The 19,700-nt window shown below is 37.5% G+C and overlaps 1 protein-coding gene across 11 annotated transcripts in view; it reads right to left on the reverse strand.

Moving 5' to 3' along the window:
* Nucleotides 1-19,700, reverse strand: part of OSBPL8 (oxysterol binding protein like 8) — a 271,517-nt gene that overhangs the window by 125,382 nt on the left and 126,435 nt on the right. The gene's annotated exons all lie outside the window — the stretch shown is intronic.

The following is a 19,700-nucleotide window of genomic DNA, read 5'->3' on the forward strand; positions in this document are numbered from 1 at the left end:
AGTTTTCCTTCTTTAGCTCATCTATTGACCAGCTTACACTTCAAGCATTCTGCCTGAGACTATTCTTAGCCTGATCCACGTTTTTTTGTTTTTTACTTTTAAAAAAATGTTATTCTGGTAACATACATAGAAACCTAAAATTTCCCAATTTTACACTTTCAGATATAAAATTCAATTGTTAATTACGTTTGCAATATTGTGCTACCATTATAACCATCTATAACCAAAACTTTCTAACAACCCAAACAGAAACTCTGTACCAGCTAAGTATTAATTCCCATTATCCACCACCACCTGGCCCCTGGTAACCTGTATTTTGGTTTCTGAGTCTATGAATTTGCATATTCTAATTATTTCATAAAAGTGAGATCATACAGTATTTGTTATTTTGTGTCTGGTTTATTTCATTCAAAATGCTGTTGTCAAGGTTAATTCATGCTATAACATGCATCAGAACTTCATTTCTTTTAACAACCCAATAATACTCCATTCTAGTATAGCCCACATTTTGTTTGTCCATTCATTAGTTGATGGGCACTATTTCTCCATACCCCCTCCAACACTTGCTATTTTCTGTATTTTTAAATAGTAAGCTATTCTAACGGGTGTGAAGTAGTATCTCATTGTGGCTCTGATTTGTATTTTCTTGATGGCTAATCATGTTGAGCATCTTTTCATGTGCTTTCTGGCCATTTGTATATCTTCGTTGAAGAAATATCTATTCAAGACATTTTTAAATTGGGTTATTTCTCTTTTTGTTGTAGAGTTATAGGAATTCTTTATATATTCTGGCTATTAAATGCTACCATATAGATGTTTCCCAAATGCCGGATGTAATTTCGGCCCCGTTCCTCTAGCTCTCTGCCTAGCAACATATTCAAGCTATTCCATTGGACCTTTCTGCTCTCAGCTCACCCAATCCCTCGCTGCCACCCCTTAGCCTCCTCACCAATCACGCAGCGCACCTCCCCTGGCCCGCCTCGCCACTATATAAAGCTCTGTACTTCCGCCAATAAACGTTCTGGTGCGCAGGTCTTGCCAGCTCCTCCAGTTCCCGCGAGTCGTTCTTCGTCTCGCGCGCCCTCCAGACCTTCGAGCCCCCGGGACCAGTCAGCTACCGAGTTCCCCCGTCTCGCTGCGAGGAAGACCCCAGGTGGGAGCTAGGGAAAGCTCCTGCACCCAAACATTTTCTCCCATTCTGTGAATCGTTTTTTTACTTTCTTGATAAAGTTCTTTGATGTACAGAAGTGGTGAATTTTGATGAAGTATAATTTATATATATATATTTTCCTTTTGCTTCTCATGATTTGGGTGTAAAGCCGATTTCTAATATATGTGATACTGAAGATGCTTCCCTATGTTTTCTCCTGGAAGTTTTATAGTTTGGGTTTGGATATTTAGGTGTTTGATCACTTTGAGCTAATTTTTGCAAATGAAGTAAGTTAAGGGTCCACCTTTATTCTTTTGCATATAGATATCTAGTTTTCCCAATACCATTTGTTGAAGAGACTATTCATTCCCAATTGAGTGGACTTGGCACCCTTGTCAAAAGTCAATTGGGGGCGGGCCACGGTGGCTCAGCGGCAAGAATGCTTGTCTGCCATGCCAGAGGACCCGGGTTTGATTCCCGGTGCCTGCCCATGTAAAAAAATAAAAATATTTAAAAAAAAAAAAAAAAAAAGCCAATTGGCAACTTCCAGGTCAAGATGGCGGCTTAACAACGTGCGCATTTTAGTTCGTCCTCCAGAACAACTACTAAATAACCAGAAACAGTACAGAACAGCTCCCGGAGCCACGATAGTGACCGGACACACAGTGTACCCCAGTCTGGACCAGCTGGACCAGCTGCGAGCACCCCCCAGAACCGTGAGTTCCCCAAGCTGCAGCGGCCAGTGCCCCTCCCCCACAGGCCGCTTCCCAGAGGGGACAGGAAAAGACTTTACCAGCAGCAGGGACTGGGCACAATCAAATGCCAATTGTGGAACTAATTAACACATTCTGACTACTAAAAACAGGCCCCCAGTTTAGCTGAACCTGATCAAAGCAGAGGTTGCTCATTTTTGCCCCGGCGCCAAGGGGGCAGGACTGACAGAAAAAGGGGGAAAAAAAAGAAGAAAACAGAGGTTTTTGTGGCTGTGTATCTACAAAGGCTTGACTGCCTCTGGATACAGTGGCAGGACTTTTCAGGCTGCAACTGCCCCAGGCATAGGCAGAAGTGAGCTCTTTTGGGGGCTTTTCTGGAGCTTGTGCCTTCCTGAGGGGAGGAGTGAAGCCCCACCCAGGTGGAATCCCTCCATCAAGGAATTCAGACACCAGGGCTTGGTAATTTGAAGCCATTAAAACCAGCCTACAACCTCTCCTCTGTCTCCACCACGCCCCCAGCAGGGAGAGTCTGTCTGCCAAAGTTAAAGGTACCACATCATCTTATGCTGGTGGGACCTGCAGTCAGACAAGTGCCACATACTGGGCAGGATAAGAAAAACAGAGTCCAGAGACTTCACAGGAAAGTCTTTCAACCTGCTGTGTCTCACCCTCAGGGAAAACCGATGCAGGTGACTCTTTCCTCTTGATAGGAGGCCAGTTTGGTCTGGGAAAATCTGGCTGGGTTCTATAATATCTAAGTAGACCCTCCTACGTGTGTGGGGGGGAAAGGCACCACACAAGCAGGGCAAAAAACAAGAAAACAAGAACTGAAAAATTCTCCTCTGTTAAACAAAACTTAAGCTAAAGGTCCAGATAAAGCTGAACGGAATGTCAAAGAACAGAAAGACAACAAATTCATCCAGCAAGAAAACCCTAGATAAAACAAGTGAAAGCAATCTCCAGAATAAACTAATTAAGGTAATTAAATGCCTAGACGCCAGAAAAAAATAACAAATCACACTAGGAAAACTGAAGATATGGCCCAGTCAAAGGAACAAACCAACAATTCAAATGACATACAGGAGCTGAAACAATTCAGAATGTACGAACAGACATGGAAAACCTCATCAAAAACTAAATCAATGAATTGAGGAAGGATATAAAGAAGGCAAGGAAAGAACAAAAAGAAGAAACTGAAAGTCTGAAAAAAGAAATCACAGAACTTAAGGGAATGAAAGACACAGTAGAAGAGATGAAAAAAACAATGGAAACCTACAATGGTAGATTTCAAGAGACAGAACATAGGATTTCTGAACTGCAGGACGGAACATCTGAAATCCGACAAGAAACAGAAACTATAGGAAAAAAATGGAAAAATATGAGCAGGGACTTAGGGAATTGAAAGACAATATGAAGCGCATGAATATACGTGTTGTGGGTGTCCCAGAAGGAGAAGAGAAGGGAAAAGGAGGAGAAAAACTAATGGAGGAAAATGCTGCTATAAACATTGGTGTGTAAATGTCCATTTGCGTCCTTGGCCTCGTGTCCTTTGAGTAGAGATAGCATATAGATGGGTCCTGTTTTTTAATCCATTCTGCCAGACTATGTCTTTTGATGGGAGAGTTTAACTCATTAACATTCAGTGTTATTACTGCATGGGTAGTACTTTCTTCTACTATTTTGCCTTCTGGATTTTATATATCATATCTAATTTTCCTTCTTTTTACCTTTGCTCACAGTCTTCCTTTCTATACTCTTCTCCACACCTCTCTCTTCTGTCTTCGTATCTGTCTCTAGTGTTCCCTTTAGTATTTCTTGCAGAGCTGGTCTCTTGGTCACAAATTCTCTCAGTGATTTTTTGTCTTAAAATGTTTTAATTTCCTCCTCGTTTTTGAAGGACAATTTTGCTGGATATAGAATTCTTGGTTGGCAGTTTTTCTCTTTTAATAATTTAAATATATCATCCCACTGTCTTCTCGCCTCCATGGCAATTACCAAGAGACGGAAACAGCCAAAATGTCCATCAACAGACAGTTGGCTAAACAAACTGTGACATTTACATAAGATGGAATATTATGCAGCTGTAAGACACAATAAAGTTATGAAGTATGTAACAACACGAATGGACCTTAAGGACGCTATGCTGAGTGTGATTAGCCAGAAACAAAAGGACAAATACTGTATGGTCTCATTGATATGAACTGACATTAGTGAATAAACTTGGAATATTTCCTTGGTAACAGAGACCATCAGGAGATAGAAATAGGGCAAGATATTGGGTAATTGGAGCTGAAGGGATACAGATTGTGCAACAGGACTGAATATAAAAACTCAGAAATGGACAGCACAATATTACCTAACTGCAATACAATTATGTTAAAACACTGAATGAAGCTGCATATGAGAATGATAGAGGGAGGAGGGCTGGGACATAAATGAAATCACAAAGAAAGATAGACAATAAAGATTGAGATGGTATAATCTAGGAATGCCTAGAGTGTATAATGATAGTGACTAAATGTACAAATTTAAAAAATGTTTTTGCATGAGGAAGAACAAAAGAATGTCATTACTGCAGTGTGCTGAAAATAGATGGTACTTAATATTTTAAAATTTCAACTAATATGTGAGACTAAAGCAAAAAATGTTTATTTGGTACAAATCTATACTTTGACTAGTGCATCTCCTAATATAACTTACGTAGATAGTTATTGAACACCATAAGTACATGGAACTTTGTATAGGACATGAGATTTTGTTGGTTTGTCCAGGTGGTGCCCTGATGAATCCCAGAGTGATTTGATCAGTGAGTGGAAAAGTATTTGCAAAGTCCCCTTCAGGGAATGGTGAGAACGGGGGAAAACTCTACCTCCCCAAGTTGAATTCTTGATATTCTCACAAGCAGTGTGGACAACCAAAGCTATAGGCTAAGCCCCCAGTCTTGGGGTTTGTTCATATGAAACTTAACCCCACAGGGGATAGGTCAAGCCTACTTAAAATCAGGCCTAACAGTCACCCCCAGGAGAACCTCTTTTGTTGCTCAGATGTGGCCTCTCTCTCCAGCCAACACAGCAAGCAGACTCACCACTCTCCCTCTGTCTATGTGGGACACAACTACCAGGGGTGTGGATCTTCCTGGCAGAGTGGGACAGAAATCCCAGAATGAGCTGAGATTCAGCATCAAGGGATTGAGAAAAACTCTAGAATGAGCTGAGACCCAGCATTAAGGGATTGAGAAACCTTCTCGACCAAAAGGGGGAAGAGTGAAATGAGACAAAGTGTCAACGGCTGAGAGATTCCAAATAGAGTCAAGAGGTTATCCTGGAGGTTATTCTTAGGCATTAAGCAGATATCACCTTGTTATCCAAGATATAATAGAGAGGCTGGAGGGAACTGCCTGAAAATGTAGAGCTGTGTTCCAGTAGCCATGTTTCTTGATGATGATTGTATAATGATATAGCTTTCCCAATGTGACTGTGTGATTGTGAAAACCTTGTGTCTGATGCTCCTTTTATCTACCTTGTCAACAGATAAGAGGAACACATGGAATAAAAATAAATAATAGGTGGAAAGAATGTTAAAATAGATTTAGTTTGAAATGCTAGTGATCAATGAAAGGGATCGGTAAGGGGTATGGCCTGTAAAAATTTTTTTTCTGTTTGTTATATTTTTTTGTTGTCTTTTTATTTCTTTTTCTGAATTCATGCTAATGTTCTGGGAAATGATCATGATGATGAATATGCAACTATGCGATGATATTGTGAATTGCTGAGTGTATGTGTTGGGAATGTTTGTTTCTTGTAATTTTTTTTTAATTAATAAAAAATTTTAAAAAAAAAGTCAGTTGGCCACAGATGTGTGGGCTTAGTTCTGAATTCTCAATATGATTCCATTGGACTACATTTGTTCTTGTGCTGTACCATGCTGTTTTGATTACTGTAGTTTTACAGAAAGTTTTGAAATTGAAAAGTTTGAGTCCTACAATTTTGTTCCTCTTTTTCAAAATGGTTTTGGCTATTTGGGGCCCTCTATCCTTCCACATAAATATGATGATTAGCTTTTCCATTTCTGCAAAGAAGGTTACTGGAATTGCAATTGAGATGTATTGAATATGTAAATTACTTTGGGTACAATGGGCATCTTACCAATATTAGTTTTCCAACCTATGAACACAGAACATCCTTCCATTTATTTAGGTTTTCTTTATCATCTTAAATTTCTCTCAATAATATGTTATAGTTTTCCATGTATAAGTTCCCTACATTCTTGGTTAAATTTATTCCTAGATATTTGATCCTTTAGTTGCTATTTCAAATGGATTTTTTTTCATAATTTCTTCTTCAGATTGTCCATTACCAGTATATAGACATGCTACTGATTTTTTGGTGTTGATCTTATAACCTGCTACTTTTCTTATTTATTAGTTCTAGAAGCTTTCTCGTGAATTCTTCAGCATTTTCTATATGTAGAGTCACATCATCTACAAATAGGGAAAGTTTTACCTCTACCTTTCTAATTTGGATGCCTTTTATTTATTATTCTTGTCTAAATCCTCCATTACAATGACGAATAACAGTGGCAACAGTGGCATCCATGTCTTTTTCCTGATCTTCGGGGAAAAGCTTTCAATTTTTCACATTGAGTATGTTAGCTGTGGGTTTTTCATATATGCCCTGTTGAGGAAACTCCCTTCTATTCCTAGCATCTTTTTTTTTTTTTTTTTGGTGTTTTTATCAAGAAGGAATGCTGGATTTTGTCAAATGCCTTTTATGTACCAACTAAGATGAAAATGTAGTTTTCACCCTTCATTCTGTTAATGTGGTTTAAGACATCACTTGGTTTTCTTATATTAAACCATCCTCCCATTCCAGGGTTTAAACCTCCTCCCATTCCAGGGTTTAAACCCAGTTGATCATGGAGTATAATTCTTTTAGTGTGCTGTTGGATTTGTCTTGCTAATATTTGATTTGAATTTCTGCATCTATATTCATAAGGGATATGGCTTTGTAATTTTCTTTTCTTGTGACATCTTTATCTTGCTTTGGTATTTAAGTGTACCTTCTATTTCCCATGTTTATCTGATTGTTTATTCAGTTCACAATTCAGGTCCTCTATGCTTCAGCTTCTTATAGCAATTTCCTCCCCATGCTTTCAGCCTCCATTAACAATCTTTTGAGACTTTACAGGTCTGTCCATTACCCAATCCCAAAGCCAATGCCAAATATTTACCTTTTTGTTATGATGGCACCCCACTTGAAGACCCCAAATTCTATTATGATTATCTATTGTTGTGTAACAAAACACCTCAAAATTTAGTGGCTTAAAATAAGAACAATCCCTTATTTTACTCAAAATTCTGAAATTTGGGTGGACCTTTGTAGGTAACAGCTTATTTCTGCTCTATGTGGTGTCTGTTAGAGCCAAAATGTCCAGATGACTTCCTCACTCATGTGTTTGATGCCTCAGCTAGGATGAGTGAAACAGGATGGAGCTCTTTGGGCATATCTTTCCCATCTTCTCTTCCCAGTATTTCCTTTCGCCTTCTTTCCTTCTCTCCTTTCCTCCCTCAAAATAGCTTCTTTAAACTTCCTATATTGAGAGCATGGACTTCCTCACAACACAGTGGTCTCAGGGTAGTCAAACATGTTGGCTGCTTTCCTCCAGAATGCAAAAGCAGAAGCTGCCAGTCTTTTTAATGCCTCAGCTCAAAGTCCCAGAAAGTCACTTCTACTGCATTCTACCTGCAGCTGTGTGGAATGGGAGATACTGTTGTAGTCAGATTTAGAAACATAATCTATCACATCTATAAACCTTAAAATAAAGTAGAAAATTCATCCCCTTAATAGGATTCAGATCTTGCTTTCCTCTCATCTCTTTTCCAAGAGTTTTTGTTGCTTCAGTAATACTTTCAATTTTTTAAAAGCACTAATCCAGGATTTAGATATATGCTATTTTCCCTCCGCTTGAAAACACTCTTTCCTCCAACTCAGTGCCTGGTTAAGAGCTACTCTTCAATCAGGACTACAAGGTATTGCAAAGGCATATTAAGATAGTGTTAATCTTAATAACAAAGATGGATCACTTTAAAAGTAATTTCTAACCTAACAAATGTGTGATTCTAATTCTTAACTCTAAAGTATAATTATTTATTTCTGGCTGATAATTATTTTAAAAGTCTCTCAGGATTAACAATAGAACTAGAAAATATTAAGATCTCTGACAAATTTAATGATATTGGCCTTTAAAAAAATCAGGGAATCAACTGATAATTCCTTAAATATAAAACAATCCTCTCCAAAAGGAAACTTTTGTACCCTATTTTTCACTGAAATCTGTAATACATACATACAGATTATGGAATCTGGCATTTATGTTCTCAATTGCTGGTTTCCATTTGTAGGTCCAAAATTGTTGCTACATCAGATACACTTGGAGAGCTTCATAAAAACATAATCTACTGAGGTTTACCCTAGAGATTGTGAAGATTGGGGCAGAATCTATCTAAGCAGGCTCCCAGGTGATTCTTAGACACAGCCAGAATTGCAAGCTCTAGGCAACAGCAAGCTACTGCCTACTGAGAATGGAAGCGACATAAATGCAGGCCTCTAGCTGGTTCTTCACTTACAAGTTGAAAAATAAAAGGTGGTAATTTCATCTACAGTTTGCAAATTCCCCTTAATTCATATTTTTTCCCTCAGAGATCTAATTCATAGGATCCCTGACCATAATCATCTGTAAGAACCCTAAATCTATCACAATTTCACCTTAAAAGATAAAATAATTTTTGGTTCATTTTATTAAGAAAGATGAGTCTGGAATGTTGGAGGGCAAGGTCCTAATAGAAATTATGAGGCTGTAGTACTAGGTACTGTACGTGTGAAATGATGAGGACCTGACCTAGCAACAAAAACAGAGAGAGAGATCAGAGACTTTCTGGAACATTAGTGTAGGCAAAGATTTCCTTAATAGAAAAATACAAAAGCTTGAGACATAAGGGAAAAAAAAATGGCTAAACTGGGTTTCATCAAAATTAAAAAATTCTCCTCTTTGACAGAAACTTACCACTAACACAATGAAAAGTCATGCCAAAACTGGAAAAATATATAATATACAAAAAAGCAAAGACTGATACTGGAATATATTAAGAACTCTTAAAACTCAATAATAAAAGGATACACAGTTCTTATTTTTAAAGTGAGCAAAAAAATTTTAACTGATTTTTCACAAAAGAAGATTTACAAATGGTCAATGGACATATGAAAAAAATGCTCCACATCATTAGCCAGCAGAGAAATATAAAGTAAAACCACAATGCAAAAAGACTATACTCTCTAGAATGGCTAAAACAAAAAAGATTAAGGATGTAGCGTAATTGGAACTTTCATAACTGCTAATAGGGATAGTTCGGCAGTTTCTTATATAAAGTAAAACATACACTCACCATATGACTCAGCAATTCCACTCCTAGGTATTAACTAAATATAAAAATGAAAAAATATGTCCACTAAAGCACTGTACTTAAAATGGGTTTATATATATTTGAAATATAAATGCTCAAGATACATAATGACTAAATCAATTAAAGAAATACACAGAAAAATAAGCTCTGGAGTCATATCTTGGTTCAAATTCTGGCTCTATCACACTAACAATGTGAACTTAGGCAGGGATATTACCTTTACCAAGTCCTCAGTTTCCTTATTTGAAAAATGGGGATAATAATGACACATCATAAGGTTGCTACAAAAATTCCATGAGATAATGTACAATAAAAGCATGTAGAGACATGAGGAGCATGTAAATACTAGTCATTATTACTATTGATAAGTTTCTGGAACTCTTGAATTCCTTTCATTCAGAGGCTGGCATTACTGATCAAAAGTACTTGAGATAAGGTAGACATCTAGACATTTATCTCCTCCAATAGCATGTCTTCATGATAACCAATAATTAATGAGTATATCTTATTTCAAACAAACCTTTAACATCTGAAAACTGTGATATGGAATTTGAGTAGATAAACCAGAGGAAGATATTTTTTCTCTTCAAAGTAAGTATGCTGCCTTTAACAAAGAAGTGCATTTAATTTGTGAGTCACTCCACAAATATTAGTTTATTCATAATTTACCCAGAAATTAGATGAAAATCAATTATAACTAATGCTGATACTGTTATATACTGTTACATACTAATGTTGTTGCTGCTTTAAATAGGAAATTGAAATGTCACACATGGGCCTTCATACTAAAAGAAGCTCTAAATGAGCCTCTATAAGCTGCTAAAGTACAGTAAAGGCTGAAATATCTGCCTTTGATCAGATATGGAATCATTTTTAACTTAAATAACAATAATTATACTACTATCATTTAACTATTATTATTATTATTACATCGGGTATTATAAGTAGTTATCATCTACCAGGCTCTGCTCTAAGCTCCTTATACGCATTAGCTCGTTTTAAGCCTTATAACAATCTTATGTGGTAGATACTACTTTTTTTTTTTTTATTAATTAAAAAAATTAACTAACACAACAATAGAAATCAATCCATTCTACATATGCAATCAGTAATTCTTAATATCATCACATAGGTGTATGGTCATCATTTCTCAGTACATATGCATCGATTTAGAGAAAGAAATAGCACTACAACAGAAAAAGAAATAAAGTGATAACACAGAGAGAAAACACAAATAAAAATAAAAAGTACAAAAATATATAAGAGAAAAAAAACAAACAAACAAAAAAACTATAGATCAGATGCAGCTTCATTCAGCGTTCCAAGATAATTACATTACAATTAGGCAGTATTGTGCTGACCATTTTTTTTTTTTTTAGACGTCATACCATTCTACATATGCAATCAGTAATTCTTAACATCATCACATAGATGCATGATCATCGTTTCTTAGTACATTTGCATCGGTTTAGAAGAACTAGCATTATAACAGAAAAAGATAGAGAATGTTAATATAGAGAAAAAAAATAAAAGTAATAATAATAAGAACAAAACAAACAAAACAAAACAAAACAAAAACCTATAGCTCGGATGCAGCTTCGTTCAGTATTTTAACATGATTACTTTACAATTAGGTATTATTGTACTGTCCATTTTTGAGTTTTTGTATCTAGTCCTATTGCACCATCTGTATTCCATCAGCTCCGATTACCCATTATCTTACCCTGTTTCTAACTCCTGCTGAACTCTGTTACCAATGACATATTCCAAGTTTATTCTCGAATGTCGATTCACATCATTGGGACCATACAGTATTTGTCTTTTAGCTTTTGGCTAGACTCACTCAGCATAATGTTTTCTAGGTCCATCCATGTTATTACATGCTTCATAAGTTTATCCTGTCTTAAAGCTGCATAATATTCCATCGTACGTATATACCACAGTTTGTTTAGCCACTCGTCTGTTGATGGACATTTTGGCTGTTTCCATCTCTTTGCAATTGTAAATAACGCTGCTATAAACATTGGTGTGCAAATGTCTGTTTCAGTTTTTGCCCTTAAGTCCTTTGAGTATATTCCCAGCAATGGTATTGCTGGGTCGTATGGCAATTCTATATTCAGCTTTTTGAGGAACCGCCAAACTGCTTTCCACAGTGGTTGCACCATTTGACATTCCCACCAACAGTGGATAAGTGTGCCTCTTTCTCCGCATCCTCTCCAGCACTTGTCATTTTCTGTTTTGTTGATAATGGCCATTCTGGTGGGTGTGAGATGATATCTCATTGTGGTTTTGATTTGCATTTCTCTAATGGCCAGGGACATTGAGCATCTCTTCATGTGTCTTTTGGCCATTTGTATTTCCTCCTCTGAGAGGTGTCTATTCAAGTCTTTTTCCCATTTTGTAATTGGGTTGGCTATCTTTTTGTTGTTGAGTTGAACAATCTCATTATAAATTCTGGATACTAGACCTTTATCTGATATGTCGTTTCCAAATATTGATTCCCATTGTGTAGGCTGTCTTTCTACTTTCTTGATGAAGTTCTTTGATGCACAAAAGTGTTTAATTTTGAGGAGTTCCCATTTATTTATTTCCTTCTTCAGTGCTCTTGCTTTAGGTGTAAGGTCCATAAAACCGCCTCCAATTGTAAGATTCATAAGATATCTCCCTACATTTTCCTCTAACTGTTCTATGGTCTTAGACCTAATGTTTAGATCTTTGATCCATTTTGAGTTAACTTTTGTATAGGGTGTGAGATATGGGTCTTCTTTCATTCTTTTGCATATGGATATCCAGTTCTCTAGGCACCATTTATTGAAGAGACTGTTCTGTCCCAGGTGAGTTGGCTTGACTCCCTTATCAAAGATCAAATGACCATAGATGAGAGGGTCTATATCTGAGCACTCTATTCGATTCCATTGGTCGATATATCTATCTTTATGCCAATACCATGCTGTTTTGACCACTGTGGCTTCATAATATGCCTTAAAGTCTGGCAGCGCAAGACCTCCAGCTTCGTTTTTCTTCCTCAAGATGTTTTTAGCAATTCGGGGCACCCTGCCCTTCCAGATAAATTTGCTTATTGGTTTTTCTATTTCTGAAAAATAAGTTGTTGGGATTTTGATTGGTATTGCATTGAATCTGTAAATCAATTTAGGTAGGATTGACATCTTAACTATATTTAGTCTTCCAATCCATGAACACGGTATGCCCTTCCATCTATTTAGGTCTTCTGTGATTTCTTTTAGCAGTTTTTTGTAGTTTTCTTTGTATAGGTCTTTTGTCTCTTTAGTTAAATTTATTCCTAGGTATTTTATTCTTTTAGTTGCAATTGTAAATGGGATTCGTTTCTTGATTTCCCCCTCCGCTTGTTCATTGCTAGTGTATAGAAATGCTACAGATTTTTGAATGTTGATCTTGTAACCTGCTACTTTGCTGTACTCATTTATTAGCTCTAGTAGTTTTGTTGTGGATTTTTCCGGGTTTTCGACGTATAGTATCATATCGTCTGCAAACAGTGATAGTTTTACTTCTTCCTTTCCAATTTTGATGCCTTGTATTTCTTTTTCTTGTCTAATTGCTCTGGCTAGAACCTCCAACACAATGTTGAATAATAGTGGTGATAGTGGACATCCTTGTCTTGTTCCTGATCTTAGGGGGAACGTTTTCAATTTTTCCCCATTAAGGATGATATTAGCTGTGGGTTTTTCATATATTCCCTCTATCATTTTAAGGAAGTTCCCTTGTATTCCTATCCTTTGAAGTGTTTTCAACAGGAAAGGATGTTGAATCTTGTCAAATGCCTTCTCTGCATCAATTGAGATGATCATGTGATTTTTCTGCTTTAATTTGTTGATATGGTGTATTACATTAATTGATTTTCTTATGTTGAACCATCCTTGCATACCTGGGATGAATCCTACTTGGTCATGATGAATAATTCTTTTAATGTGTTGTTGGATACGATTTGCTAGAATTTTATTGAGGATTTTTGCATCTGTATTCATTAGAGAGATTGGTCTGTAGTTTTCTTTTTTTGTAATATCTTTGTTTTGGTATGAGGGTGATGTTGGCTTCATAGAATGAATTAGGTAGTTTTCCCTCCACTTCGATTTTTTTGAAGAGTTTGAGGAGAATTGGTATTAATTCTTTCTGGAATGTTTGGTAGAATTCACATGTGAAGCCATCTAGTCCTGGACTTTTCTTTTTAGGAAGCTTTTGAATGACTAATTCAATTTCTTTACTTGTGATTGGTTTGTTGAGGTCATCTATGTCTTCTTGAGTCAATGTTGGTTGTTCATGTCTTTCCAGGAACCCGTCCATTTCATCTAAATTGTTGTATTTATTAGTGTAAAGTTGTTCATAGTATCCTGTTATTACCTCCTTTATTTCTGTGAGGTCAGTAGTTATGTCTCCTCTTCCATTTCTGATCTTATTTATTTGCATCCTCTCTCTTCTTCTTTTTGTCAATCTTGCTAAGGGCCCATCAATCTTATTGATTTTCTCATAGAACCAACTTCTGGCCTTATTGATTTTCTCTATTGTTTTCATGTTTTCAATTTCATTTATTTGTGCTCTAATCTTTGTTATTTCTTTCCTTTTGCTTGCTTTGGGGTTAGCTTGCTGTTCTTTCTCCAGTTCTTCCAAATGGATAGTTAATTCCTGAATTTTTGCCTTTTCTTCTTTTCTGATATAGGCATTTAGAGCAATAAATTTCCCTCTTAGCACTGCCTTTGCTGCGTCCCATAAGTTTTGATATGTTGTGTTTTCATTTTCATTCGCCTCGAGGTATTTGCTAATTTCTCTAGCAATTTCTTCTTTGACCCACTCGTTGTTTAGGAGTGTGTTGTTGAGCCTCCACGTATTTGTGAATTTTCTGGCACTCTGCCTATTATTGATTTCCAACATCATTCCTTTATGGTCCGAGAAAGTGTTGGGTAAGATTTCAATCTTTTTAAATTTGTTAAGACTTGCTTTGTGACCCAGCATATGGTCTATTTTTGAGAATGATCCATGAGCACTTGAGAAAAAGGTGTATCCTGCTGTTGTGGGATGTAATGTCCTATAAATGTCTATTAAGTCTAGTTCATTTATAGTAATATTCAGATTCTCTATTTCTTTGTTGATCTTCTGTCTAGATGTTCTGTCCCTTGATGAGAGTGGTGAGTTGAAGTCTCCAACTATTATAGTATATGAGTCTATTTCCCTTTTCAGTGTTTGCAGTGTATTCCTCACGTATTTTGGGGCATTCTGGTTCGGTGCGTAAATATTTATGATTGTTATGTCTTCTTGTTTAATTGTTCCTTTTAATAGTATATAGTGTCCTTCTTTGTCTCTTTTAACTGCTTTACATTTGAAGTCTAATTTGTTGGATATTAGTATAGCCACTCCTGCTCTTTTCTGGTTGTTATTTGCATGAAATATCTTTTCCCAACCTTTCACTTTCAACCTATGTTTATCTTTGGGTCTAAGATGTGTTTCCTGTAGACAGCATATAGAAGGATCCTGTTTTTTAATCCATTCTGCCAATCTATGTCTTTTGATTGGGGAATTCAGTCCATTGACATTTAGTGTTATTACTGTTTGGATAATATTTTCCTCTAACATTTTGCCTTTTGTATTATATATATCATATCTGATTTTCCTTCTTTCTACACTCTTTTCCATATCTCTCTCTTCTGTCTTTTTGTATCTGACTCTAATGCTCCCTTTAGTATTTCTTGCAGAGCTGGTCTCTTGGTCACGAATTCTTTCAGTGACTTTTTGTCTGAGAATGTTTTAATTTCTCCCTCATTTTTGAAGGATAATTTTGCTGGATATAGGAGTCTTGGTTGGCAGTTTTTCTCTTTTAGTATTTTAAATATATCATCCCACTGTCTTCTAGCTTCCATGGTTTCTGCTGAGAAATCTACACATAGTCTTATTGGGTTTCCCTTGTATGTGATGGATTGTTTTTCTCTTGCTGCTTTCAAGATCCTCTCTTTCTCATTGACCTCTGACATTCTAACTAGTAAGTGTCTTGGAGAACGCCTATTTGGGTCTAATCTCTTTGGGGTGCGCTGCACTTCTTGGATCTGTAATTTTAGGTCTTTCATAAGAGTTGGGAAATTTTCAGTGAAAATTTCTTCCATTAGTTTTTCTCCTCCTTTTCCCTTCTCTTCTCCTTCTGGGACACCCACAACACGTATATCTGTGCGGTTCATATTGTCCTTGAGTTCCCTGATACCCTGTTCAAATTTCTCCATTCTTTTCCCTATAGTTTCTGTTTCTTTTTGGAATTCAGATGTTCCATCCTCCAAATCACTAATTCTATCTTCTGTCTCTTTAAATCTATCATTGTAACTATCCATTATTTTTTCTATGTTTGCTACTTTATCCTTCACTTCCATAAGTTCTGCGATTTGTTTTTTCAGTTTTTCTATTTCTTCTTTATGTTCCGCCCATGTCCTCTTCATGTCCTCCCTCAATTTATCGATTTCATTTTTGAAGAGGTTTTCCATTTCTGTTCGTATATTCAGGATTAGTTGTCTCAGCTCTTGTGTCTCATTTGAGCTATTGGTTTGTTCCTTTGACTGGGCCATATTCTCAATCTTTTGAGCGTGGACAGTTATCTTCTGCTGCTGGCGTCTGGGCATTTATTCAGATTTCTCTGGGTGTTGGACCCAGCAAGGTTGTAAGATTTTTCTGTGAAATCTCTGGGATCTGTTTTTCTTATCTTGCCCAGTACGTGGCGCACGTGGCACACGTTTGTCTCAAGTGTTTGGAATGGGTCTCCCCCAGTCACCGATCTCCGTGGCCTGGGGCTTTCGGATCCAAATCTCTCCGTTGGTTCAGGGGCCGCGCGTGGTGGGGGCGTCAGCTGCCGCGGCTTGAGGGGACCCTGTGGCTGGTTGCGGGCCGCAGCGGGCCTGGAGGATTCCCCACCGGACCAGGAAGCCTCCCGTGGGGGGGGGCTTCCGCGGCTTGGATAGCCCTCCTATCTGAGACTCGTATCCGCGGACTCGAAGCAGAGACTCGAAGCCGCCCGCAAAAGAGGGGTGCCACCTGCCTCGGCTTGGGAAACTTGCTTCTCCAATACTCTCAGCCGGCCCAGAAAGGGGGGAGGGAGTAGCTCGGACCACCGCAGCTGCCGCTGATCGGGAGATCGCACACGGCTCGGGGGTCTCACTGCAGCTGAGTCTCGCAGTCAGTCTAGCCAGCCCAGACTTTGGATAGCCCTCTGATCCGGGACTCGTAGCCGCGGACTTAAAGCCGAGACTCGAAGCCGCCCGCAAAAGAAGGGCGCCGCCTGCCTCGGCTTGGGGAACTTACTTCTCCGATACTCTCAGCCGGCCCGGGAAGGAGGGAGGGATTAGCTCGGACCGCCGCAGCTGCAGCCGCTCGGGGGTCTCGCCGCAGCCAAGTCTCGCAATCAGACTTGCCAGCCCAGACTTTGGATAGCCCTCTGATCCGAGACTTGTAGTCGCGGACTCGAAGCCGCCCGCAAAAGTGTGGCGCCGGCCGCCTTGGCTGGGAAGCTTGTCTCTCCGAGTCTCTCAGCCAGCCCCGGAAGGAGGGAGGGATTGGCTTGGACCGCCGCAGCTGCGGCCGCTCGGGGGTCTCGCCGCAGCCAAGACTCGGAATCAGACTTGCCAGCCCAGACTTTGGATAGCCCTCTGATCCGAGACTTGTAGTCGCGGACTCGAAGCCGCCCGCAAAAGTGTGGCGCCGGTCGCCTTGGCTGGGAAGCTTGTCTCTCCGAGTCTCTCAGCCAGCCCCGGAAGGAGGGAGGGATTAGCTCGGACCGCCGCAGCTGCGGCTGCTCGGGAAATCGCCCGCCGCTCGGGGATCTCACTCACCGCAGCTGAGTTTCGCAGTCAGACTAGCCAGCCCAGACTTGGTTACGCTGTGTGTCCATTCCCTGCTGTAGCCCCGGGAGTTGTTTTGTACTGTTTCTGTTCACCTATTAGTTGATTTGGAGTCGGAGGAACTAAGACGCATGTACCTTACTAAGACGCCATCTTGGATCCCTAGATACTACTTTTGTCTTCATTTTACCAATGATTAAAATATAATGAATATATAAAAATGAATGATTCTTCATGATATTAAAAAAAATTCAAAAAGTCATTTTGTCACCACTGGAAGTAGACTTTACATAATGTAATCTCTTTAATATAAAAATTGGTATTTAATAGAAAACAGATATCTTATCCTGGAGGAATTTATATTTCAAGGTTTACCAAGTAGCCCTAAACTGATTTATATTTCAACAGTATCAAATTAGAAAGAATGACAGAATTAGAAAATCAGCACTTTTCAACTCCTAATAGATGCAACTGATTCTGTTGATGATCATCAAATGATACATATATTTTTATGTGAAAAGTTAATGGGGAACAATATGTCTGCAAGGTGTCAAATATGTCACTTCCATTTTACTTTCATGTCATAAAGAAAAAAGATATAGCTTTCAGTAAAGAGATGAAAACGTCATCACTTCAACCCACTGACAAATCTTAACATTGCTAGCATGGGAACATCAGATATTAAGGGAGTTCTAATATGAAGCAATATGAATTACTACACATTCCCTACAAAGTATTCTTGTCAAAAATGTTCAACCTGAATTTAATCAAACCTTTACATCTAACTCCAGTTTACAGAAAATACAGAAGACAAAGGAACAAATTAAACAATACTGCAGGGAAGCAATCAAATCCAAAAAAAGTCAAATTCTCTATTGGACACTGATCCAGTTACTTAAAAAAAAAAAGCCAAAGGCAGAAGGGAAAACAAAACCAAAGACTCTTCAGGATTAAAGGAACCTAATTTAGCATAACAACCAGTATACTGTATTACCCTTATTTGGATCCTGGCTTCAAAAAATTTACTATATAAAGGGTAGAAGACAAGCGGAGAAATTTTTATGGCTATGTAGTAAAATATATTAAGTTATCATTATTTTTGTTAATGTAATAAAAGTATTGTAGTTATAAAATGCCCTCATTTTATAGTGATGTATTAAATATTAAAGGGTAAAATATCATGAGGCCATAATTTATTTTAAATACCCTAGTCACCCTCTTGCCAAATAAATGAAATAAATACAGCAAAAGGTTAATAATTTCTTAAATCTACATAATAGGTATGTTAGAGTTCACTGTAATGTTCTCTTTACTTCTCTTTATGCTTGAAAATATTCAAAAAAGAAAGATAAATAAGGGTAATTTTAATTATTAGTAACTAATGCTTGATTCAGTCCCATGCTAAAGAATCCCCCAGAATATTTTAGTAAACAGATACATGAATCAGAAGAACCATATCTATTACAACCAGTGTATATAACGGGAAAAAAAAAACAGATAAGCAGCATCTTTTTCAATGTTGTCTTATTGAAGCTTATTTATATTAGTGTATAACATATATCTGTTTTCATGTTTTAAAAAACTCAGTATTTGGCAACAAAAGTTGCCAAATATTTAACATATTTAACAACTAAACAATAAATGTGAAGACAGCAATTATTTTATCTTGTTACTTAAAGTTTGTCCAATTCCCACAATGCTATATAAAAATATTTCCATCTCATATATGCCTAGAGAAACATTTTTCACTGAAATAAAGTAAAAGATGGTAATGTAACTTACTACTTACCAGCTAATACTCATTTAAAAGGAAGTAACTAAAGACAAATTTAAAAGGATAATTTATAAAGTAATACCTAAACCTGACTAATCATATAGACAGTGTAAGATGTTAGTCAAGATTTAAATTCAATTTTAAAAAATACTTGATAACTTAAGTATATATTAGCTGTCAAACACCAAATTTAAGTTCATAGGGCTTTTCTGTCTTTTTTTTTTTTTTTTGGCATGGGCAGGCACTAGGAATTGAACCCAAGTCTCCAGCATGGCAGGCAAGAATTCTGCCACTGAGCCACCATCACACCACCCAAGTTCTCGGTTTTAAAAGAAGAAATCCTTCCACTGAAACTATCAGTAGTACCAGCAGAGAGAGATTAAAGGGTATGAATAAATAAACTTTAGTTGAATAGAAGAGTCAAATGTAAAAAGTTAATTAATTATGAATTAGAAAGTGTGGTCCATGAACCCCTGGGAGTCCCAGGCCTCTTATAGAGAGTCTGTAAGGTGAAAACAATTTTCATAATACTGTTACACTGTGCTGACATTTACAAGGACGGTATAAAGGCAATGTTGAGTAAAACTGTTGGCACCTTAGCATAAATCACAGTGACACCAAAATGTAGTAGTTAGTCATTACATTCTTGTCTACTAGATTCATAGTAAAGAATGCCAGTTTCGCTTAAAAATGTCCTTGATGAAGCAGTAAGAATTAATAGCCTTGACCTCTGAGAACACATTTTTAATATTTTGTGTGA

Source organism: Tamandua tetradactyla, chromosome 7, assembly GCF_023851605.1.
Source record: "Tamandua tetradactyla isolate mTamTet1 chromosome 7, mTamTet1.pri, whole genome shotgun sequence".
Taxonomy (NCBI): Eukaryota; Metazoa; Chordata; class Mammalia; order Pilosa; family Myrmecophagidae; genus Tamandua; species Tamandua tetradactyla.